The sequence below is a fragment of the Brachycentrus maculatus genome, unplaced genomic scaffold (genome assembly GCF_059751285.1).
Source record: "Brachycentrus maculatus isolate JH-2025_06_01 unplaced genomic scaffold, ASM5975128v1 h1tg000620l, whole genome shotgun sequence".
Taxonomy (NCBI): Eukaryota; Metazoa; Arthropoda; class Insecta; order Trichoptera; family Brachycentridae; genus Brachycentrus; species Brachycentrus maculatus.
The window spans coordinates 716663-742283 of NW_028281358.1; the positions used below are offsets into that span (position 1 = coordinate 716663).

General features: G+C 36.6%; 1 protein-coding gene across 2 annotated transcripts in view; it reads right to left on the minus strand.

Moving 5' to 3' along the window:
• form3 (FH2 domain-containing protein formin 3) overlaps positions 1 to 25621 on the minus strand; it is a 68064-nt gene that overhangs the window by 19128 nt on the left and 23315 nt on the right. The window contains exon 1 of one of the 2 annotated variants that reach the window (XM_088273934.1): positions 9176 to 9237. The exons of the other annotated variant lie outside the window; for it this stretch is intronic. The gene's annotated coding sequence lies outside the window, so the exon portion shown is untranslated. Of the gene's footprint in view, positions 1 to 9175; positions 9238 to 25621 lie in introns of those variants that run through there. 2 annotated transcript variants of the gene reach the window in all.

The window sequence follows — 25621 nt, forward strand, 5'->3', positions numbered from 1 at the left end:
TTTAAAATGCGCGTGTCGAGCTTAATATAATAGTTTAAAGTTCTCTGTTAGAAACAGGTTTGTGGAAATATATTCAGGGATAGAATATCTGAATACATTGTTTCGACGCAAGTTCAGGATTCAGGAATAAGCCCCACGCCGCCGAGGGCGATTCATTGAGATTTATTTCTGAAAATAAAAGCTAACTGCTCTCTTCGGAATGGAGTAGTTACGCATTATAATAATCATTTCATTACAATTTACTCGAGTGAATCACGGCGTATTATAATTATTTCCACTTTGAAATGTGGATTCAACGCAATCTTTTAACGCAAAATCGAGGGAAGATAATTGCGGGTAACCAGTTCGATGAGACTACGTTTGATCACGGATACGTCAGTAAAGATTATCGAGATGTCATCAGACGAACAAATATATTCGGGAAATACACAAATGTATTGATATTACGCGGTGCAGTGCAGGTGCACTCACACACTGCCACTGTCGGCAGTCTCCAGCCTTACCTCCTCTCACAAATGCGGATGCCTTATACAGAAACAATCGAGTACTCAATCCAAAACGTATAACATTCTAATCTATGTTAATCTTTTATTGACTAATCAAATCTCGTTTCGAGATTAAGAGCTACAAAATGATCGGAGACGTGAAATGATGATTAGCATACAGCATAGACGGTATTAGTAATGCGCAATAAAGACAGAGAAACTCCCGAGGATCATAAAACAAAGCCCTTTGATAACTTAGTAAGAGAACCAAAGTACGAGCTTTTCCGGGCCGTCACGCGAGGAAAGGTAGAAAGCAAAAAGTGTCTGAGAAGGAAGCAATTGTCTCCTATACGGAATATAAAAACGAACTGGCTTCACAGATCCAGAGCTGCCTGGCTGGCAAGGAACCGGGATCAGTAGAAGAACATGATGGCTGCTCCGTTTTAGTGAGTTTGTTTGATTCGAAGATAATTGGCGGACAAATTACACGGTTCATATTTGTTGCAATTCAGTTTAGAAAAGAAAAGTGAAGGTGTCTAATGGTAGATTGTAAGTAATACCGAATATTTTGGATCTCTGGAAGCGATGCAAGGTTATTTTAATATGTATATATTATAGTAGACAATATGGTTAGAAACCTGTCGAACTGGACAAATACATACATAATAGTCTTGTACGAGAGCATCTTGTTAAACGTATGTACATATCAACATGTACAGTGTACTTCACGACAAAATATAGAAAGGTAATGGGCAATGCCTATTGTCCGGATTAATAGTTCAAGGCTCGTGACAATCGTCAACATCAACTGACGATTCGTTGAACTTTATTGCTTTACACTCAAGCTACATTATACGCGTACGATTCCTTCCTTTTAATTGCCACAGTTGTCTGGAAAAACGTGAGATAAAAAAAACGACGCAGTTGACAAGTTGGCGAGAACATCGTGGAAATTAAGTTGCGGACAAATTAATGGCGATGATTGACCAAGACGACTAAAAAATGGGAGGAAATTTATTTAAAAGACTTGTTACTATTGTTTTTTCTAACCTCGATCAGCGCTTGGAGACCCATTATTCCAACAGCTCCATTGTCATTGTATCATTGTAATCATATTCAGTAAAATAGATATTGTTTGTTATATAGTAACTGTTTGTTATATAGTGACATATAGTAATAAATCTATTGATTTATTACTAGATGTCAAAAAACAAACAATATACATAAAATGAATATCATATAGTGAAGAAGAATTAGATAAAGCTTTGCATCTTGCCTTTTAAAAAACGAAACGCGTCATGTCATAAGACTAAAACGATTTGAAAACTCTCACGTAGTTTGCTGTTGTGATAAGGAAATCACAGAAACTCGTCGAGAGATGTCAGACTATTGGCGGACACCGACAGACCTTCCATTCTGCCTGAATGAGGAGTTCCGCAGTGTGTAGCAGCGAGATAAATGATTGAATAATTGGAAAAAATAATGGTTGGAAAATGCCATACGAAATGAAGGAATGAGTAGATAATAATAACATTGTCTGTAGCGCTGAGTAATGTCGGATGGTGGATGTTATCGGCTGAGGTCAGCCAGATTGCCGTATTTGGGAGGAAAATAAAATATAAGTATGGCGCCCTTCAAGGCTCTGTGCTGATCGTAATTACATATTCCGATAAATTATCAAAATGTCATTTCTTCAAATGCTCCGTGAAGCGCGCCATGTTCGCTGCACTTCGTGAGTCAGAACTTCGCAATAAACTGCAGAAACCGTGCGTAGAAAGGAGCAAAATAATTAAACAATCCAAATTTTAGACTATGCCAATTTAAAAAGGGGCATTTTAAAAAGAGCGGATTTGAAGATACAATATTTTTATGAATCTACTAAGAATCCGTGAATGTTAACTCAACATTTTTATGTCATTATATTTTTGGGTATTTATTATTATTATTTATTGACAAATAAAATACAATTATTATTGCTCTCGGTATTTTTACACTATAACTGAAAACGACACAGTTTCGACATTTTACAGTCACGAAATGACATGATAAAATGAAAAAGTATGAAATGTCTAAAATAGATTTAACAAGGGATCCAAAATGAGGGACGACAACTCAATATTTAAATGAATACACAAGAAACAAATCTTATCCTACACATCGACACCACTTCTTATTCACATCACTTCTGACCCTCATCTGCACACAATGATGCATAGGACACTGCGTCATATCGTCGCAATGTTAAGTAGAACGTTAATTATATGACGGCAAGATAATCAGTACCGCGATTCAGGTACACCAGTGCAGGGTAATATAAAATCAATCTTTTAGTGAAAAAAACATTTGTTTACCCCGCTGGGAATAGAACTCGGGACCTCCAGACGGCAGCCAAACGCGCTGATCACGGCACTATGGAGGCTGACTTACGATGTTGACGTTTATGTTCTAGATTTTCCAGTTAGACGAGCAAAATTGGTTAATGGTGATAGTATTTATACTAATATTTGGTAATATTCTTAATAGTACTCTAATATTCTTTATTAATATGGAAAAAAAGGTATGTGAAATATTTGACAATACGTAGGTACTTATATTTACATATTTTATTTGCGTATTTTGCGTTTGCCGCTTTGCGGTGTCTGGCTACTGTATGATGAAATGTTAAGTAAGCAGTAGAAAGGATTCTCATTTTCTAAGGAATTGCGACCAAATTCCACGGAATGGGAGTAAAGAGTGCTCAGCCCTGAGTAACTCCTCGACACTAGCTCGGTCACGTGTCTCTTCATCCATAAATGCAGAAATGGTCCAATATGGTCGATTCCATTATGGCGATTCGAGCCATTTATAACTCGTATTTCTATAAATAACGTGCATTTTGCAAGTTGCACTTCAGTTGTTGACGTGAATAATGTTTTATTTACGATTAGTCGACATTAGTCACCGCGATGGGGAGTTGGACATGTTATTGGCAATGGAAAGTCGGGTGGCAGGTCACAGACTACACAAGACAGACGAAGATAGATTTCTGATTGATAAGGAACAAGTGTTTTTACAATGCAAGCTAAAAATTGAACATTATTTTACCTAATGCAAGGTTAGACATCTTCCATCGGAAATAATTTTATCAATATTTTTTTTATAAATCCATAATTGGATAAAAAATAAACTAAAAAAAATATTGAATGGAAACGCGAAGTTACAGAGACATCACAAAAAAACCTTCCAATACCATTTTCTACTTTCAGAATAAAGCAAATAGTCCGCTTCTGTAATATCATTAGCGTCTTTGGCTAACATACTAGAGATCCCGGGTTCGATTCCCAGAGGGGTCAAAATAAATATAAGATTTTTTTTCAATTTAATATTGATTTAATACTACCATGGGCTGATACCTGAATCGCATGTTTGATCTGATCATCTTGCCTTTGTAAGATTTATGATCAAGTTAACACTACTTCATTCGACTAAGTTCTTTATGCACAATTGGTTCCGAATGATGGTTTAAAAAAAGAGATATAAAAGAAAAAGAGATATAAAAAGAGATGTACCAATTCTGCGAAAAGAGTCAATTAAAAATAAAAACTACTAAGCTATTAAAGTCTTTATCACGCCAGGGGCATGTCAGGCAGTAAGTATAGATTACCATCGTGTTCTAGTACCCAGGGTGAAAGCAACAGGGAGTTAGTAACCCTGCAAGGAATGCCATCCCCGACAGGAGACCACCAGCACCGATAGGCCAAGTTCCCGCGCCCTGGACCCAGCCCCAAAGTCCTGAGGAGGAACAGCAGGCAGACTCTAGCTATTCTAACGATCTTATATCGAAGGAGGCCTAGACAAAACCTGCGTCCTGCGCACAATCCATCATAGGGTCTAGATGAGCGGAAAAGAAAGAAGTATGAATAACTTTTATTATGTCACAATTACGATTAGTTCATCCGATTTGCTAATAACAACGCAATAAGTGTTTATTTAAAAAGCAAATATTTGTATAAATAAGTGGTATTTTTTGACGGATTATACGCAGATCGACATTAAGTAATAAATTCGCGGTTTTCTTTTCGTAAACAAAACGAGTTACATAAATATTCAATATTATGAGTATGACGTATGCCAAATACTTGAAAGTGGTCAGGTTAGGAGTCGTAACAATCGGCGGGTATGTATGAGGAGATGCATGAACGTGGAAGAGGCGAAGAAGGTTTGCAAAGACAGAGTGGTGTGGCGTTCTATTCTCTCTGCCTACCCCTGGGGAAGCGGCGTGATGGTTAGTTAGTTAGTTAGTTTTTTTACAGTATATACATATTTTGTTAGAGTTTTCTCAGTCTACTGTTGAAACGCAATAATTATAAAATCAGTAATTAATCGTCAGTGCTCGCATCGATATCGGTACATCTGCAGTACAACGTAAACTGTTTATCCTTTTTTAGATAAAACTACAAGAAACTGAACTACATCCATAGCACTCGAATAATATGTTATGTACTGAAAAACTGTTTTAGAGCAATCGACTTGTTTACACGAATAAATTATATCTACGGCTCAGCGATATTTCTTCGCAATACATTTTACGTGTATCACGTTATCAGCTTGTATCACGTTAAACGACTAATTTTTAAATGCAATCTGCTGTCATTCTATACTCAGTTGATGACATCAGCTGTAGAGATATCATTTTTCACGAGTTGTGTGATACCCATCAATGTTTGATGCACTGAGAGAATAAAATGATATTTTTTCATCGAATGTTGGTCAGGAAACGAGAAAAGGTAAATAAATGCACACGCTATTGTCAAAAGAACAATTTCGGTTAAAACTTTTTTTACGATACTATAAGTCTATCAATAGTATTTATAATATCAATAGATACTATAAGTCAATATAATATCAATAGATACTATAGTCTATCAATAGTATCTATGGTAATCTATCAATAGTATTTAAAAGAAAAACTATTAAAAGAAACTCAAAAAAATAATTGAATAAGTGATTGTCCTGACGAAGAGACGGGTACGTCTCGAAACCGGTAGACGTAAAAATCTCGGTGATATACTAATTTTATTAACATTTTTGTAAAAAAATAAATAAGTAAAAATGACTAACCACAAAGTAAATGCTTTAAATATTAATAATATTGAGAATAAAAAAATAATGACTGCATTCGCTAAAGGTTTTTGACGTACAGGCACCAAAATGCGCATTTTCCACTGCAATTTGATAAAGATTTGCTATCGTTTTCATTCAGTAGCAACAGTAGACAATTTGTTGAAAATCTAGAATGTGATTAATAGATTACTCGTAAGTTTAAGAAATTTCCAGAGCGTACAAAAGATTCTGTTAGGAGTTGAGCGACGCACGGTGGCCTGTGACGGGCCTAATCAGGACATACCGTAAGCATTTTTTAGTAGATAATCATGAGTCAAAGAACGCTGTGGGAGGCACTGATTCATTTTCGATGGAAAAAATATCCCAGCAATCAAATAACACTTCATTACGTTACACCAATTTTGTAAAGCTGTTAATTAATTCTTCGCGTTTGCATTAGTAACAAATAGTAATAAAAGACAGCTCCACGCGAGGAATGGACACTTTACTTCCTTTCGCGGATCTATCCAAGTACCAAGATTTTAATTATACAATAAGACAAATATCAAATTGGGGGGATGGGGGAACTATATGTGAATATCTAATATGCCATATTACCAAAAGGCTTAAGGAGAATAGACTGAAATATCTTGAAATTGTATATAAACAAGAACAGAAGTATATAATTGTGTTGAACGAGGAACTTATAAAATAACAATTTACATAATCTTTATAAAAATAAATATTTGCGGGGCTATATGGGCTTTTACAGAATGAAATTTATACACGAACTGTATAGTTTATTTATGTAGTTTAAAAAAACATAAATTGAAATAAAATTTTGATAGTTTAACACGATTTGGACACAATTCTAATATAAAATGGTCAGTCAAACGATCAACATGTCGTTTAACAGCTTATAACTTTAATTCAAGTTGATATATTTTGGTCGGTTGGAAGATATTGCTTTTTAGCAATAAGCCCGCCAATGTACTTTTTATTTTCTGTACATGAAGTTTAAATAAATAAATAAATAAATATATCAAACAGCGAAAGAGATCAACAGAATTGGTTTAATTTCTATGTACATATGTGTACAAGGCATCAGGTTCGCGCCGCCCAGGACGACCATTGCTGACAATTCGTCGGCAGTTCTCGTCAGAACTTCGCGACGCGGATCTGACTTGGGAGGATGCAAGGGAGCTGGCAGCCGACAGAAAAGCCTGGAGACAGTTTGTGGACTCCATATGCTCCACCTAGGGAGCGGATATGGTTATTATTATTATTATTATATGTGCAGTCGTTGAACCTACGAGTTGATATAATAATTAGAACTATAGTATTTACCGATATAAAATATCAGATTTTATTATTTTGCGGTATTATCCACCAATTGAGTAAGTAAATGGGCACATGCGGCTTGCACGCTTATTTCCTGGTAATCCAGTGTCCGGAGGGACTGGTCCCCGAGCCCCCCGTGGGCGGAGCACCCGGCACCGGCACCCAGCACCAGCACTCCGCCCCCGCCCACTCGACACTCGTAATGTTACCTCATACTGAGGTTACCTGTTCATTCGACAAAAAACGCGACCAATTTTAACAGACGAACGAATCAAAATTAAGTATCATCCTAAGTTTTCAGCTTATTATTTAATATTGAAATAAGCAATTTTAACTAACTAACCATCATGCCGCTTCCCCGCAGAAGTAGGCAGAGAAAATAGAACGCCACACCACTCATTTTGCAATCATTCTTCGCCGCTTCCACGTTCATGCATCTTCTCATACATACCCGCCGATTTTTGACTCATAACCTGACCACATTCGAGTATTTGACATACCTGATAGTGCGAAGTTTTTCTCGGTCTTCTTCTGCTCCTTTTTCAACTACACGCGCCTGATAAATTAACCACTCGTTCGTTCCACATGTCCAAACCATCTCACCACACGCTTGTGGTGCTTAATTTTAAAACGACTAAAAGTTAAATCAACAGAATAGGCCAATTTTACTGGGGAGAAATATCAAATTTAGCTCTGCAATGAAAGGATTTTTGAGATTGTATTTGTATACAAACCAAAATATCACACCATTAACCAGCGCGTACAAGTTCGCACAAGCGACACCGGCTTCCACTACATGCAGCAATTCCGCGATAACAGAGGTCTGAAGTGTTGCGATTTTGATACTTGCGGTCGAAATTTTGTCTTTGAATCATGTACGTAGGTAGTAGGTACCCAAACTCAGTTAAACTCGGGATTCGATTTTGAGGTGCCTACAGGCGGTATATCTTAGTGATGTGCTACGTCGCGACTAGTACCTACCGAGTGCTTTAGCTGATTCTCAGGGACAAGACGGGAGGAAGTCGTAGCTTCGGAAGAAGCTGTTCTTGCTTAGGAATATACGCGACTGGACTGAGAGATCGGAGAAGTCCGGAAGCTGTTGGGTGCGTTAGGTGTGTTAGGTGCGCTCGAGGTTTGTGCTAGTTGGTTTCACCGTAGATAAAAAATAATAAAAATAGCACGGTATTAAAATGTTTTTTGAGACGCTATTCTTACCAATGCAATGCTGCGCCGAATCGCGTTCTTGATTTAGCACTAATAAGCATAGGAATACGTAATAAAACACTTCCGAGTTGCGCAACCTCTTGTGCCCTTCTCTATAAATATACACTTTATTATTGAAAATACAATAAGGCCGCCAAAGTGCATCATAAAGCGAAAGAAGAGATTTCATCAAATAAATTTAACGCTTCTAATGAGGTCGATTTGACGAGAACGAGAGAGAGAGAGGTGAAAAGCCACGAGCTCCGAGAGAGAAGAGTGCGGAGCAACAGCTGCAGATTGAATGTTAGTTGTTGCTCCGAGTCAATAGAAGATACATAAATACTTTGTGTGTGTGTTTTTTATTTTTATTTATTATTGATTGGCTGTGACGCAATATGCTGTGGGAAGATGGCAGAAGCTTTTCACATCGTGCATTATTATTTTATTATTTATCATATCAATCTTCAACATATTTGCCGTACGAGGCTGGTTATAAATATAGATAAAATAATCGATTTATACGAAACGTTTAAATTAAAAGTCAAGCGGAAACAGCCGATGTGCAATTCATATATTACTCACCGTGAGAACCAATTTACGGATCTTTGATCAGTTTTCAATAGTTTGGTACTCGTAAAGACAATAATTGACCATGGTTGGTGATCATGTTTTGAGATAAAAACTTACCAATAAACTATTGAAACAATGACAAGCGTTTTGTCTAAAAAAACGATTGAAAATTAACCTCAGTGACTTTATGAAGAATTAGAAAGAGTTGGAAAACACGGATATTTTCAATAACAAAGAGTGGCTGATTCAATCGAGTTTCTCTGCTCGCGAGGAAAAAACATTACCCACGGGTCAGAAGTCATAAATTACAATAGATGATATTTTTATAATTATTTACCAATGAGTATTCTATAGACGGCGAAGCACGTGTACAAGACGAGACCACCACTGGCGTCCAGGTTCTAACGTTTGTTATTAGACGTTATCCTCTGTTCTATTAATTCCAACTTGATTGTTTAGTAATGTGATACTCCGTAGGTACTTAGTGTAATCACCGTGAAGGATTGCAGCTCCATGCACCGCCAGCCTTGTAATGAAGTGGAACATCTGTATTAGTATCGAATTGTCATTCGGCGCTGTCGCCATTCACCGCTCCGACTGTTGCACTGCTGCATTAGCCACACACGGCTCTATGCCTGTACAGATCCAAGCGACACGACATATCGCTAACTGTCAGAGAACAGTGGATACAATACGCGGTATCCCCGTACGCGCTAGTCAGTATGGGCCGTGTCCTCGCGGGAACAGTTACCTTCTAGTACGGCTTTTGCCGCCCAATTTGGGGAACAAGGTGACGACTTCCGCTGTAGAAATGGCTTTCCGTCGAATTACTGGTGAACGCTTCCGTTCGGGTAACGCGACAGGGCTGTCAACTGTCGATCGTACACCCTAACTAGAACTCGACGGTACGCTCCAAAATTTGACTTAGGATTGTCACAAATAGACGCATAAATAATAAATAAAAACGCTAATACTAATATTAATATTATAATTATTATTAGGCTCATACCCGAAAAATTATTTAGATTTATTTTTTTTCTAATTCTAGGATACGACCACATAAATTCATGATCGTATATAACTTTACCTTTTTAAACAGTTTCGACATATTTTATAACAAAAGAAACTATTAAACTCAATAATATTTGAATTTATTAAAAACACGATACTACTTAAGAAACATACAGAGTAGGTATATAGATTCTCGTTTCTAAAGGTGCGAAAATATTTAATTAAGATTCGATAAGTTCAATAATACTAGTATATATTGTTTTCCACAAAGTTGATCCTTGATTGACACGATTCAGGAATATTTCAACTTTATTTTAGGCCAGTGCTGGGATCCTATTCTGCAGTTACCGATTAATCTACAAATGTATATGGATAACTTCTTTCTATTTTTAATAACTTTGGCATTTTTAAATGTTTTGTCGACCCACATTGTCAGAATTTCCAAGTTATCGAAAAAATCATTCCAGAATATTTATTTTTATTAAATAAAGGTCAACGTTTATTAAACTACATAATAACTTCTGTATGGAATACCAGCTCAGTCAACTTTGTTTACAAACTAGAAGACGAGAGAGTGAAAAATATTAAAAGTGCCGACCCTGTGACAAATTTTGGCGGCAATGTCCGCACGTGCTGCGAGTATTTATTCCTTTCCCAAAAAGCTCGCACCACTTTTAGAAGTTGTGTTATTAATGCTTTAAATACTGAAATAAACTGCAAGGAGAACTTAAATGGTCTATTTCTGGAAATAAAAGTGTGTCGGAAGTGCGTCTAGCTGAAGGGACAGGTTCGAGAACTAATTTAGTACTTGATTTTCTAGTAATATTTCAAACACCACTCTCCGTGTTTGATTAGTAAGATACCGAAATTAAATCATAGCTGCTGAAATCTAAATCATTAAGACGAAGAAATCGCGGTAAATATTTATGGATAGGTTTATGATGAGTAAATTAGAAAACCTGCAACTAAAATATGGGTGTTTTTGACTGGCAGGCTATTGCTACACGCTCATAAACAAATAAACACACATTCTATACAAAATAATGGTGGATTGCGAGATGCGAGCCATTGGACACGGATTGGGGCATTTGTTTATGCAAAACAAACGTGATGCAATAAGAAGCACAGTGTACAACAGGTAAATAATATGCAGTTATTATCCACGCATGTAGTGGTGCATGGTATGTGCGAGTATATTGTAAACTGGTTAGGAGCGTTGCATCTTGGTCAAAAATTCAAACTCTTCTTCTTCTTTTTAATGGCTTTTCACCCATCTTGGGTGTTAGAGCCAGTGTCGAGTTATTAAAATTCAATCTCCTTAGACGTATACAATATAAACACACGATATAATATATCGGTAACAATCCTTGGAAAACCAAGGCTAAGAAGATCTAAAAGAATCGAAGAAAGAAAAATAGCTTAGGAGCTATTTTTCTTTTATAAACTGCATTTTATTTTTCGTGGGTGGGCCCATGGGAAAATACACTAGCTGGTTGATGTAAACGTAAAACTCGCACAAACTATCCAAATATACTCGTACATATAGGAAATAATTACAAAATAAGTCTGAACTAAATTGGCTTAGTAATCAAAACAAAGAAGTCTCGGGAAAGGGTGTCAAAAAGTTAAATCAATTCAGGCATGAGATTTTTAAGTTGATGAAAAATTATGTTTTAAATATTGAAAGCATTAACTTTGTGGAATATATGTTTAGTCATAAATTAAACCCTGAAGAGGGCAACAGGTTGTTGCCGAAACTAGTTGGTTAATAAAAATGTGAGTGGATCAAAACACAAAGTATTTTTATTTCTAATACTTATATATATATTGATAAAAAATTGTTCAAAAATGATAAGAAGTTTTAAAATTGCTGTACATTTTTAGCATTTACAAATGAGTGTAGTAGCGTTTGCAGAGTACATTTTAAGAGCTTTGGTTCACTAAACCAATTCACAATGTGATCTACTATGCGGGTCTCTAATGCAGAACTCTGAAATTTAAAATATCTGTGTTGATTTTCTGTGTTTGGATGTTATTGAACAACTTAACTTTGTTAGTTTACATAGATAAATGAAATATTCCTTGACATAACTATTGAGTTTCGTGTTTCTTGTATTTGCCAAATGGTGTTTGTTCCTGCATGAAACTATGTGTAAGTTGTCTCTCGGACTGTACGAAATGGGAAACAAAGGAATTCTCTTCGCACGCGTCATATTTCTATTTTAGCTTTTTATTTCACAATACTTTATTCCGATAGCTTTAATCGTAATAAGTTTTAACATATTATCTGTGTACACCTTTTTACAATACATCAATCAACAATTCCTATTTTTTATTCATAAATTAATTATAATGTGACATTCTCCATCGCCAAACTGAATGTGACGCGACATCTTGTTAGTTGCCTCTCACCCTTCGGTTTAAATAATTATCATATTCATATTTATCAATCATTCGGACAGCAGGACTCGGAAACCTTAAAAACCCACTTTAGGGCTGATATCCGAAAAAACATCACCTGAAACCATCTATCGACTTCAGCAGTCCATAGACAGTTTGGGCTGATCTGTCCTCAGGGGCAAGAGCATCGGAAACCAAAGGAGAGGCATATTTCTAACATTGAACCCCAAAAGGCCTCCTAGGAAGAAGAAGAAAACCATTTACATAACCATCTTCCCCTATGTTTAGCTAACCCGACTGCGATGCTATCGTCCCCAGATTTATTGGTTGAGGCGAAACAATGGCCGTGTGGATGTTACTGCACCGACAGGTGGTGTCGTGTCACGTCAGCGCTTTAGTCACGTGGCCAAGTGCATTATCCATAAAGGGATAACAATGCATACTATATATACACCACATACCACACATTACATGCACGCCGCGCGATATCACGAGGTAGGAGCAAGGAGGAAGGAGACAGACGGCAGTTCGTAAGCGATAGAAACCACAAATCCACTGTAAAAGCTTTGATTATACGAACGGACCTCGGGCTTAGTGTGTTTTGGTTGCAGATTTTTTCAGGATTAGGTACTGATCCAGGATAATATTAAACGTATTTTTTTAACTAGGCCCCTAGGAATTGTGATCAATGCTAATCTTACTCCTAATAATTGTATTCAATGCTTTAAAATAGTATGAATCACAAGGCGCATCACCGCAAAAGAGTGGATTTGGTGCAAAAATTTGTGCAAAAAATGCAACACGCCGTATCTCGAGGATCACGTGTAATATATAGGGTCCGCCATCTAAAGTTTTTTTTTTCAACTAGTGCTTATTTCGTGAATGGTAACACTTAGCTCATGTCTGATTTGACAGATAATTAGTTTTATCCTTCCGCTGAGCGAATATGGTTGTGTATACGCTTGAACAACGCTGGGAAATATTGCGACATTACTTTGAAAATCATGGTAATGTTGCAGAATGTGTGCGAAAATTGCGTACGGTTTTTGGAAGAAGAGAAGCACCGTCAGCTCCGTATGTTCGTTATCTTGTGAAAAAAGTGAAAGAAACTGGCATCCTCATCGATAAACCAAAGCGTGAAAAGCCAAAAACAGTGCGTACACCCGAGAATATCGATGTTGTGGCAGAAAGTGTGCGTGAAGCGCCATCAACATCAATTCACCGTCGTTCTCAACAATTGAACATTTCGGAGACATCATTGAGACGAATTTTGCATAAAGACCTTGGTATGACGCCATACAAAGTCCAATTGGTTCAGGAGTTGAAGCCAACTGACCATCCAATGCGTTTTCGCTTCGCTGAGTGGGCCTGCGATCGACTTACAGAAGATGCCGATTTTGCCAAAAAAATCATCTTTTCGGATGAAGCTCATTTTGATCTTGGCGGGTATGTAAACAAGCAAAATTGTCGTATTTGGGGCACAGAAAACCCGCACGCATACATTGAAAAGCCGGTACACCCAAAACGAGTCACTGTTTGGTGCGGATTTTGGTCCAGAGGCATAATTGGGCCATTTTTCTTTGAAAATGAGCAAGGAGTGGCCGTTACAGTCAATGGCGATCGTTATCGGGCCATGTTGAACGGATTTTTGTTCACAAAAATTGAAGAGGAGGATATTGGCAACATTTGGTTTCAACAGGACGGCGCTACGTGCCACACAGCCGAAGCTACACTCGATTTTTTTTATAGCATTTTCAAAAAAAAAAAGTTATTTGGCGGACCCTTTATAAAAGTACACGAGGTAGCAGAACGCGGATGACAATACAGAGTAAACGTAACAATGGCAAGTCGATAGAGTTCTGATGTGGCCCCAATTCAGCGTGAAGGACACGTGGCAGATGGCCCATAGAGCATGCAGCCGGAGGAAGGTCACGACCCGACTATCCACGGCGTCACGACCAGACTGATTCACACCCGGACCGACTTTACCAATCGGAAGATTCGTAAATACTTATAGTGCGCTGTTTATAATCGTAATTAGTAGTTCCTACTTAATAGAGCCTTGGAAACCACGCGTAATCTGTAGGAAAAAATACGGAAACGGGCCGAAGCCATTATCAATTAGATATGCAAATACGTCGCAAAACAAACTGACACGACAGCAACACGCGCGTCGACGTGCCGTCTTCTCTTACCTGTATTACATTTCACGATATGTCGAAAGGTGAAATGGTAGAGACTAGAGAAGGAAATCGAAAACGAGGATGAAGCGAAGTATGTCAATGTCAGATTTGATTACAGGTATTACTATCGGTAACGCATGCGATACCCGTATGTTGACATTCTGAGCTGTGGAGAGCGGTGATGCCTCCGGGTTTCGGCCTGCAGAAGAAACCTCTTTACCTATCGTCAATCTCTCTTGATTTCGATTTTAGAAGTCAGTTTTAGGAAGTAATAATTTTAGTAAGTATGCACTGCAATGCGCTAATGATTGGACTGACGACAAAAAGGAGTATTTTTCATGAGGGAAAGAAGAAAGTTAAGAAGGCTAATTGAAAGGAACCAAAGACGAATAAGAAGATAAATGAAACCGACAATGAAGAGGACGATGACGTAGAAACGATTGTTTTCTCGTATGACAGCATCGTGATCAATCCTGCGCTCCATATTCGTAAATATAGGAGTATAATACAATTTATTTAATGAGATTGAGATAACGTTGGTATGTAAAGGAGTCAGGGTGAAAGACATCACTGCTATATGGGAAACGGAATGGAGGTGGAACAGCAGATTAGAAAAGGGGAATAGCAGCGAAGATTGTCAATTTGTCTATTTGATGAGAATGTTCAATTCCTTCTTACACCAACTAAGTTATTTCTAATAAGTATGTATAAAAAACGACAATTTACTGCCATTTTGATTTATATAAAAGGTAAGTTAATTCATTATAAGTAATCGTTTTACTCGGAACCAATAAATAATTGGCGTTGTTTTGTATTTAATTCACGATAAAAACACTGCTCATGTCCCGAAGGATATAAAATAAGACGAAATGTGCTCCAACTGCAACTATTTTGCATAACCTGCATCGGCTGTAATCATTATTATATTATAACAGGGTAAACCGTATAGTACCTGTACCTAGCCACTGCCAGTAACTAGTCACGTTTATTTTTTCAATAGGGATTCCGTCATCTAATAGTAATACTAAAACAACAAATAATCATGCGATTTCGTTTTGATCTTTAAAATCTCTCTTCGGTATTAGTTTATTTTCTAACAATACCGATCGTCAACTGGTTTTTAAGTTGTTAATTTACTGTTGAAGAATAATATCTAAGTAAAATAATAAACGGTTGGGTGCGGTTGGAGAGGATCTGGTTAATCCTTCATTTTATAAACATTTAGTATAAGAACTTGAATACCGCCATTATACTTCCAGTTGCCATATGGTTTACCCTGTATTGTAGCAGCACCTTTTAATAGGTGTTGCTACATTCCTGAAATAAGTCGACACTCTAAGGTTCCTATTTTTCCACCGAACGGAAATATATATATATATATATATATATATATATATATATATATATATATGTATATATATATATATATATATATATATATATATATATATATATATATATATATATATATATATATATATATATATATATATATATATATATATAACAGTAATTTGGCACCAATCAGGAATGCATTCATAATCGATTTTAAAACAAAACACGAAAATAGGTAATTAAACATCCATTTGGTTACGCCCATTCTACAATATTTCATTAGACTTCCTGGATATTGATATATCTACGTATATATTATTTTGTTCACTTTTAAAACCTTTTAATACAAAGGTTTTAAAAGTGGACACAATGCGGTAATGTGGTATCGATCTATTATCCAAAAATGGTCGCGATTTAACCCTGATTATTCATGTATTTTGCTTGAAATTTCTTATTTTCAATTTACTTTAAATATCGTAATAGCCCGATTTCAAAATTCTGTATACGGAAACATCAAACCGAAAACTCGACAACGAACACATACTACCATCGTTTGACAGTCGATGATAAACCAATAAGTATGTAAATAAATAAATAACAATATTTCCCCCCTGGGAATCTAATCCAGGACCTCCAACACGGTAGACCAACACGCTAACCACTACACCATGTATGCGGATATACCATGAAGATAACACCGTAATATTTGACACACAAAAAAGGGAATAAAACACAGACCAAGTAAACAAAAAAATCCAATATCAATATTTGCAAGAATATTGTGTATATTTGTAACATCGCATCGTGTGAATTTCTTTTGTGAATTACACGAGTACCTGCACAGAAATTGTAGATAGTAGTACAACAATGCAAATGATGCAGCTCACGTTGTGGCTGAATGAGTCTGGTCGTCCCTAATCTCGGATGTCGGCTGTGAAGGTCCTCCGCTGTTAGGTGTCGCAACGGCCGACCGAAGTGATACAAGGTCCGCGGGCTGGCCATATAGGGAGCGCTGCCCCTGCCCACCTCGAGTGCCGCGTGCGGCGCGAGGCCGCGCTGTGCCCAGCGCACTGCGCTCTGCGCGCTGCGCGCCGGGTACCGGGTACCGCCGCTACCTCCTTCGCGCCCTGCTACCCTGCTACCGGCTCCCTGCGCGGCTTGCTACCGCATCCGATTAATCCTATCTGCGACGACAAAAGCAGCCTGAAGGAGCTCTCTCGTATCTATCTGATATCCATGCCATCCGCGCGCAGGAACAAAATGAAAATGACTTCTTCACTGGCTCGAATTTAATCGAATGTACTATAACTGGAGAGAAATCTGATCCAAGAGGAATTTGGACTTTTTGCGGACAGAAGGAAAGAATTGACGAGTTGTCCTCCCTAAAGAGGATTATTTCCAACGCGATTGTCAAGCGTCCAAAAGAGCATAAGAGCAACACTGGTACCGGCTATGCCTCCTACGTAATCTGTTACCCCGGTACCGGCATCCGATATACTCATCACACTGCGTCACTTCTGCCAAATCCCGGGTCAATAATTCCGACCTGATCAAATCAAATTACAGAACCTATAGTAATTTCGCGAGAAATTTCAATAAAAAGTCGGATTTTGAAGTCAGGTTATGAGATGTCCTCCCGGAACAAGTTTTGTATCCCCAATACGAAGAAGAAGAAGTATAAATATATATTTTCATTATTTAGAACTCTCGGATTTTAAAAAACATTTGCATACAAGGAAATCTCTAATTCAAGGTAAATTTAAATGTATATTTTGCAACGTATTATGAATGTGACATTTGAATGCAAATTTATTCAATCTTGTATTTGTTTTTTTTTTGCACTTATTTCAGACATTGACCGATGAAAAAATAATGTAAAATTGGTATTGAGACGAACAATTTTATCTTATATTTATGTAACGGCGATGGCAGAATATAATATCTAAAGTAATATTTTATGACCGCACTCAACGGTGCATAGAGTACCGCACCGGATCGATGCATTGTTAACTCGATCGTTAATTATAAGAAGTAAACTTTAGCCCTAGTTAATTGGATCTAAGAGTAAAATATTCGCTGGGATACATTCGAGGTAAGTAAGACCACACGGCGAAGGGCATATGGGTAAGGAAACGGAGGAGGAATAGAACAGGGGTTGCAGTCGGAAAAGTTACTGGTAATGTGTACAAAGTCCTTCAAGAAATTTAGAAAATTAAAGTAGGCATATTATACTATATAAATTATCTGAATAATCTTCCTTCCGAAATGAAATACAAAAAAAGGTAGAAATCCGCCTTTTCAAAGAGCAAATTGAACATGAAGTAAGGTGATTTATTTTTCCGATTTAAAATTCATTATTATTTATTTTTTACATGTATTATCATACAAAAGCACTACGTATTATCACTAGTGATTTTCTTGACGAAGAAATCGGATTGCTATGTAGTAAAGGTTAGGTACTAACCATACCTACAATTTATGTTAATAATTCGTCACCAGAAATTAGCTGAAGATTGATTCATGAGATTGATACTGATGACCTCACTTATATGTATTTTACGATCAAGATGATCATTGTAACAGTGAATTACAGTTCCCTGTGCACCACAGCATCCGGGTAAGATAAGAGAAATCTTATAGTGCAGCTAATTTTTATTCGGGATAATGAGAACGATCATGCTAAATTACGCAGCGATCTTATTACAAAACCGAATAACAACAGCAATAATGTTTTATGTCTTCCTTGTAGTCACTTTACGGAGATGTCGTATTAGGTTAGGTGGTTAGTGAGCGAGGTGAGGTTAGGTTCACGAGATGTCGTGGTAGCCCCGGGACGAGCAACACTTCATTCCGCTGTGCTGTGAATAGTGCAACGTTTCTGCGATCTCGGTATAAGCTGATCCTCAAACATTCCTCAATCGATCTATTTGAATCATCTCAAACGTGCTGTGCAGATTTATGATTGATAAATCTATATAAATCAAATCTATGACTCTGTCCAAGCTTTTGAGTTATAAACTACAAGTTTCGTGGAAAGCAAGATAAATAATTTTGGTAATGATGTTCATAGCTTATGTAAATTAAATAAATGTATATTTATCTGTTTTTTCCTTATCCAAATCTAACGAATGATGCATAGGATCTCGTAGCATATCCGGGTACAAAAATCCAGGACACCGGAACACAGTCCAGCCTATATTAGCCCTAGACCTAAGACATTGTCATGTGTGCTGCAGAACAACCCATCGTAGGCTCTTCGGTTATCGTAATATTATTAAGAATACGCTCGAAAGGACAAACAATAGTCAGAGAATTAAATCAAATATGTCCACATAAAAACTATCAGTCTCAAATCGAAAGCGTTCAACTGACGAACGCAGGTCCGCAACATTGCCGCGATGTCTTTCTTCAGATAGCAAGGCAGCGCCAGCGCATAGACAAAGGAACTATGAAGACTTTATAATATCTGATATTACTCTTACTATAGTTTTTCCGCGTCTTTTGTAACTCCCAAGATTGTTGTTTACCTACCAATAATGCCTTATATAGACTTTACAAGCATAAATTTATCGCCGAGCCTTATTCAACGGCCCAACAGACCCGTGCGGTGCTTCAAAACCGTTTCGATATGGGAACATTCAGATTTCAGAAATGGTTAAGAAAGATCAAACCAAATTTGACAAATTGAAAGTTGTGTATAATATTATGAAAACCGTTACACAACAAATTATATTTTGCATCTAATTTCCGTTACCAACTCCATATTTAATAATGTTACAAAATTAAACGAATGCTAAATTACAGCTAGATTGAATTACAGTAATTTATAAGTACCACATTCTGGTAAAACAAAGACAATAATAATATAATTAAGATTGTACTAGCCGCATTTGTAAAAATATTTCTTACAAATAATTAATTGAAATGACGGAAATTAGACATCAGGAGTTAGGTAATGGCCAAAATTTATAAGTTAGTTCATTTAAAACAAAGCATATTCTTCTAACCATAGAGAGATCTAATATTGCCTCGTTTAAATTCGGTGCTCTATGCGCTAGTGAAGTGCGAATAAATAAATACGTAGTATGTAGAGTCAGGAAAACGGGAAGCTGATCTTAATCGAGCGAAGGAATGATTAGGTACCTGGGACATGAGGCATGACGGTTCTATAAGAATAATAGAACCCAGAATGTGAAGAGCTCAAGAGGAAGTCCTGACTCCACGAGGTAAGGAAGTGGACCTGGATTCCACACGTAGTTGGAGAGACACAAAAAGAAGAAGAAAAAAAATCGTTGCTTACAATGGTTCAACTCCAACTCTGAATGAGTTTAATTTTTGGGTCAGTATATCGCCTTTCGTAAGCATTTTTTGTTTATTCAAACACACTTTATATGTATAATAGATACAATAGACCTCATGGTGAAATATTCTATTCATGGATATTATTAAAACCGATTATGATAAAATACGTTTAGCAATTTCCAAGAAAATTATATTATATAATGCGATGACTTTTAAGTCAAATTTATGTTAAGTGTTTAGACATTCCACCCACTCGTTTCACCTATACTCACTTCTCACTACTTGCTACAAATGGACGGTATTAATTTCGATTACAGATTGGAATTGTATGACAAACTAAACTAACAATAATTATGTTATTAAACATAATTGCATTTCAACATTCCGTCACGCGTCGTGATCTACTCCATTCCCTTCCTCCTACGTACTTCACTAATTACTCACTGTACACACATATTAATACGATAGCACATAGTACCCACATTAAACCATATAATAGAAAACGGGATCGTTAGGAGTCAGGATCCTCAACAAGAAGCCAAACATCTGACTTCACCTTAAGTTAAGAATTCGTGTAGAAGATTGCATTATTTGCGACGACTAGTTCACCACTTTAGAGCCAATTGATTTTACACCTGAACCTGAAGTCTAAAAAGTTAATTTAATCAATTCAGCTCTAAATTCAACTAAGACTCAGACTGTGAACGAGAAGGAAGAAAGGAAAATAAGAGAGTTAGGTGAGATCCTATTTACAATAAGTTTTGCGGGATCGGTGTTTGATTTTTTGTTAGTTACCACTAAGAGACCAATAAGGTAGCACTCCCCTGAGTCTACACTATTCTTCTATCTTACCTCTCTCAGCCCACTTCCCTCCATTGACCCCTATTACTCCGAGGTCCCCTTCTGGGTCGCCGTTTTGTCATATCCAAACACAGAGTCACGATTTTTTCCATTCATTATTTGTCGGTGAAAAATTGCGACTCTCAATGCGAATATTCAACGCTTTACCGAGGACATACCATACTTATTGTTAATTTGTAATGCTAAAATTTTGATAGAATTCATAATAAAATGTTATTTAAAAAATGGTACAATATTTTGAGCATGACCAATTCTTTGAACACTCGTCAGAACAAAGACTAATATACTTGTAATAATATTATACATTCAAGTATTATAATTATTTCAAAATTATGCAGCTGAGACAAAGAACAAGAATAATACGAAACTGTAGAAAGAGTGAAAAATATTCAAAGAACTGTGATCCATCTCTCTTTAGGTTTTGATTTGGACCTATAATTAGGAATAGATCAATCACGTCACATACAGTACGTTCCGATACTTAGTTGGTGTTTAGTACGGTACAAACATATGTACTATAACTTGAAGTGCTCAAATTACTTATCTTAGGACCATGAGTAATCGTATGAATATAAACTACAAGGGCCTGATTTATTACACGTGTGGTGGCGCAAACACTTTACCAACTAAATATACACCAACATTCTGTTCATTCCTCAGTAATCTCTCGGTATTATTATTGGCCCCCTCGGCCCTTCATTGACTTAATACGGGTAGTCTCGCGGCTCATCCGCAGAACGTGAACTGAATCACCAAACATAGTATCTGTTTAAGGATTTCACATTACAGATGTAGCAAGTTCTCAACGAGGAGTGCTTTACTTTAGAACATAAGAACGAGAGATATTTGAGTACAATTATTGTTTGCGTTTGTATGTGGGACGCGAGCTCGCAGAGTCTGAATGTTCAACACCGTTCTGACGTAATGTGATACATTGTCAGTTCTCACTCGAAGGTCTTCCGTTGGTAGTGACAGTTAAAGGAGAGTAGTCAGTGTCTCGAGACATTTCATTCATACGAAGAAGTGAATCATTCAAGATACTCGTGATCATTGTTGAAGATGAAAATGTTCGAAAAGCTAATTTCTGAAGACGGAGGAAGAATTGCTATCTTTCCTCTCGTTGTCAAGTCACGGCCAGCCAAATTCTTATAGGTTTCAATTGGCCGCCGTAACCTTGTCCAGATAAGTTGTCTCGGTTAAGCCGACTGCATTTATTGCTAATAAACTTACATTATTTAATTGATGTGATTAAGCTCATTTTAAAATTCCAGAGTATGAGAAAATATTCACGATTATTGAGGGTCACGTCACATAACTGAAACGAACTTACTAGAACAACTCGCAGTTCAACAAAAAAATACCGCATTCTTTGGTATGCTGTGTCTTGTATATATTATATATCATCATATTTAAGCAAACTGATGTTTAGACTTTATTTGTTTACTCGAACAGATTTGTTGAAATGCTTAGCCATTACAGATCGAGTATAAAAGTTTCTTTAAAAAAGTACATTCTATAGCGACAAAAAAATATAAGGATATGAGATAAAGCGGGAAGAAAAGTAAGATCTAAGCAGGGTATCAAGTATAAACGAATAAAAAATAAACAATGGACAAGTCACAGTGAACTAATAAACAATATGTATTTAGATCGTATTTTACGCGCATTACTAAAAAATATCATAATCCTGATCATGTATAAAAAGATAAACGAACTTCTCGACAGCGTAATTCTTAAATATTTCTTTATCGACTATACGCACACATGTACCAACCCACTTGAATCATAAACTGTTCCCTCTATGTAATCCAATACCCACGTTTTAAATTGAAATGCATCATCTCGGCTGGAAGTATGCAGATTTTCCTCTTCAGTATACTTACCATTGCAATATAAACCTAATTCCAGCAGTCTTCTCGAGTTACGCTCATATTAACAATTATATTGTATAGCAACTATTCCTCGACAGTTATTTTTATTAGTTTGTGTAAATTGTAAATTTATCGATATACTCGTATGTTATATGACCGAAAATAATTTTACTCCGAAACTAAGTGGCAATAAAAGTTCGTAATAACCATTTAAAATAGTATTATTTTATTAGTAAACATAACCCGTCTGTAACCGGTCGCTATCATCTTCGTGGAATCTACAATAACGCGGAACTGGGTAAACCAACTACAGTATACAAAGTAGCTTATCAGTGTTTCATATGTCATCTGATCGGCAGTTTTAGTTTCTGCTCTATGACATCTTCTGACTTTCTGCTACGAGTTCTTTATTTATTGAATATTTACACCGTAACTACCCAATTTATAAAGATACAATCTCCCTATCTATGCATTTTAACATAGATTTTAAATTGTAAAATGTAAGAACATTGGGAGAACACACATGTAAGTAATATTGCTCACACAGTACGTAGGAATTTCCTTTTACCTAGAAATATACATTCGCTTTATGTACCAATATCTACATATTTTAGGTTTCCGGTGTTTTTGTGGACCTAATTTGTAAAGTTACATGTAAAAATCGTGATTGAAATTGTTGGGTAAGTAAACTAATTAAGATGGATACTGATATTCGTGTTCAATCACACATAGTATTTCACAATCTTTCTACTACGGTAGATATACCTTACTGCACTCTTGAAATTTGATGGGTTAATGATGCATGTTAAAGTATATCGTGTGGTTTGAATATTGCATGCATGATTTGCGCAATACTCGAATAGAACAGATTTTAAAAATCAGTTCATAAAAAACATCAACATTTCATGATAAACGCACAGTCGAATATCGTTCATGATAATGCATGATTACTCTCCGCCTCTCTATTAAAAACATTGACACCAAGAAAAGGTTTAATTTTAAAGTACCATTGACCATTCATAAAAAGGGAAGGAAATTGATTAGAGACCGCGAACATTTTTTTCTTTCTTCATTTATTCTATTTATGTTTCGATGATCATCAAAAACATATCGAAATCGATATGTTATTCTTACTTATATATTTATTCTTACTTAAAAATATTAATTTGTCAGTGATTAAATGTTTTTGTGAAGCTATTTTCACAAACTTTAAATAAAGCACTCGAGTACTTTTGATAATAATGGAAGGGTTTTGGAGTATATCTACTGACTTGTGGCATTTCCGAGCCCATTCCAGATTAACATGTCGGAGCTCGTTTGGCAAGTATTAAAAGCTCCCACTCATTAGGATTAGGATCGACGGTCTGTAATTCTGCAGTCCCGGGTGCCAGAGCCCGGAGCCCGGAGCCCGGAGCCCGGTGTCCGGTGTCGGGTCCTCCATACACGGGAAGGATTATAATTCGGACAGATATACTACAAGAATGTCTCATTCAGACTTGAGGCGATCGAATCAGAGGGGAGAACCCCTACTAGAAACTCTGGTACATTCGCTAATATAGCAAATCGCGAGCTATAAAAATAACAACGAAAGAGAATGCACTCACTGTAAGTTTAAGAAGAGCTACAATATCAAAAATGTTAAGGAATATGCCGACGAAGCAGGTCTAGCCAAGCAATGTAAGGGAAGTACGAAAACATATGTAGGTAAAATAATTCCCATTGGTTTTTTGAAGTTCATTGCACCGAACTTTAAAAACTTTAACACGAATTGAAAATAATGAATTTAAACATTGAAGAGTCCGTTTTCAAACGAATTATCCGAACTAAACGAAGTTATACCTGTATTTGCTTTGTACAAGATACAGCGTGCCCTAACTCCAAACCTGTCGCAATCGGTTATAGCTCATAAAACGACACACAACCACTCGGCTAGATTTTAAACCGAACGTGATCTTATAATGATAATTGATCCCCGCCTATTGCTTTATTATTCAAATTAATATTCATTGATATAACAAATTACTCGGAATACTTAATGAATTGCAATGCGGTCAGCCACAAAACGTTATGTCAATATTGTATTATTATGCCCAATATAGATTTATTGAACTGAGAAAAATACATAGTTACATGTGAACGGCTGAAAAATCATCCACACCCTGACTGTACATTTTTTAATAATCATTTATTGCAGATCTTCATCCTCTCAAAGATGTTGCTGACATCAGTCCATCAACGTAGGAAGAACGCTTACAACTGAGTGGTTCCTTGAAAATAGTTGTTCGATGAGGAAGGTACATCCCTGATACAAAAGTGAAGATAAGGGTCCTCACGGATCACGGATCAGCTTAAAACATTTTAAATGAAAAAAATACAAAACTTTACTGAAGTTTTTGGTCAGAATTTTACGTAATCCGTAATACCTTTTCTAAGTTTTTGTTAAAATACATTTTGAATCCTGAAGAGTGGCTCACCCCAGTACATTGCCCAGTGCAGTGCCCGCTTATCTCAAACCATTGCACCTATAAATGGGAATGGGAGAACAAAGGAGGAAGTGGTCGACAAAGGTGTAGTTGGATAACACGCAAACGTTACCATAACATATCGATGGAAATGCATAAATAACGTCACGTAATAAATATAAAGTGTCGAGGAACACTGCTATGAATAATAAGCTGTCAACAACGGGACCTCACTAACGATTGGAGATCCAACAGTGGTAGCGTGTAGGGCCCAGTGCTGGATCTGACATCCACTAACACAGTACTAACTCCAGACAGATAGACGATTTATCTAGTGGTGCTTTACTGGTTCTTAGCACGCTACAGATAATCACAACATCGAATTCTGCAAATATCATAAATCTTAAATCTATAAAACCAAAAGTTTCCAACGTGGAAACAGTTGATAATATTCACTTTGCAAGCCAACATTTCATTTGAATCATGTCGATGTCACTTGGTTAGAATATTAATAG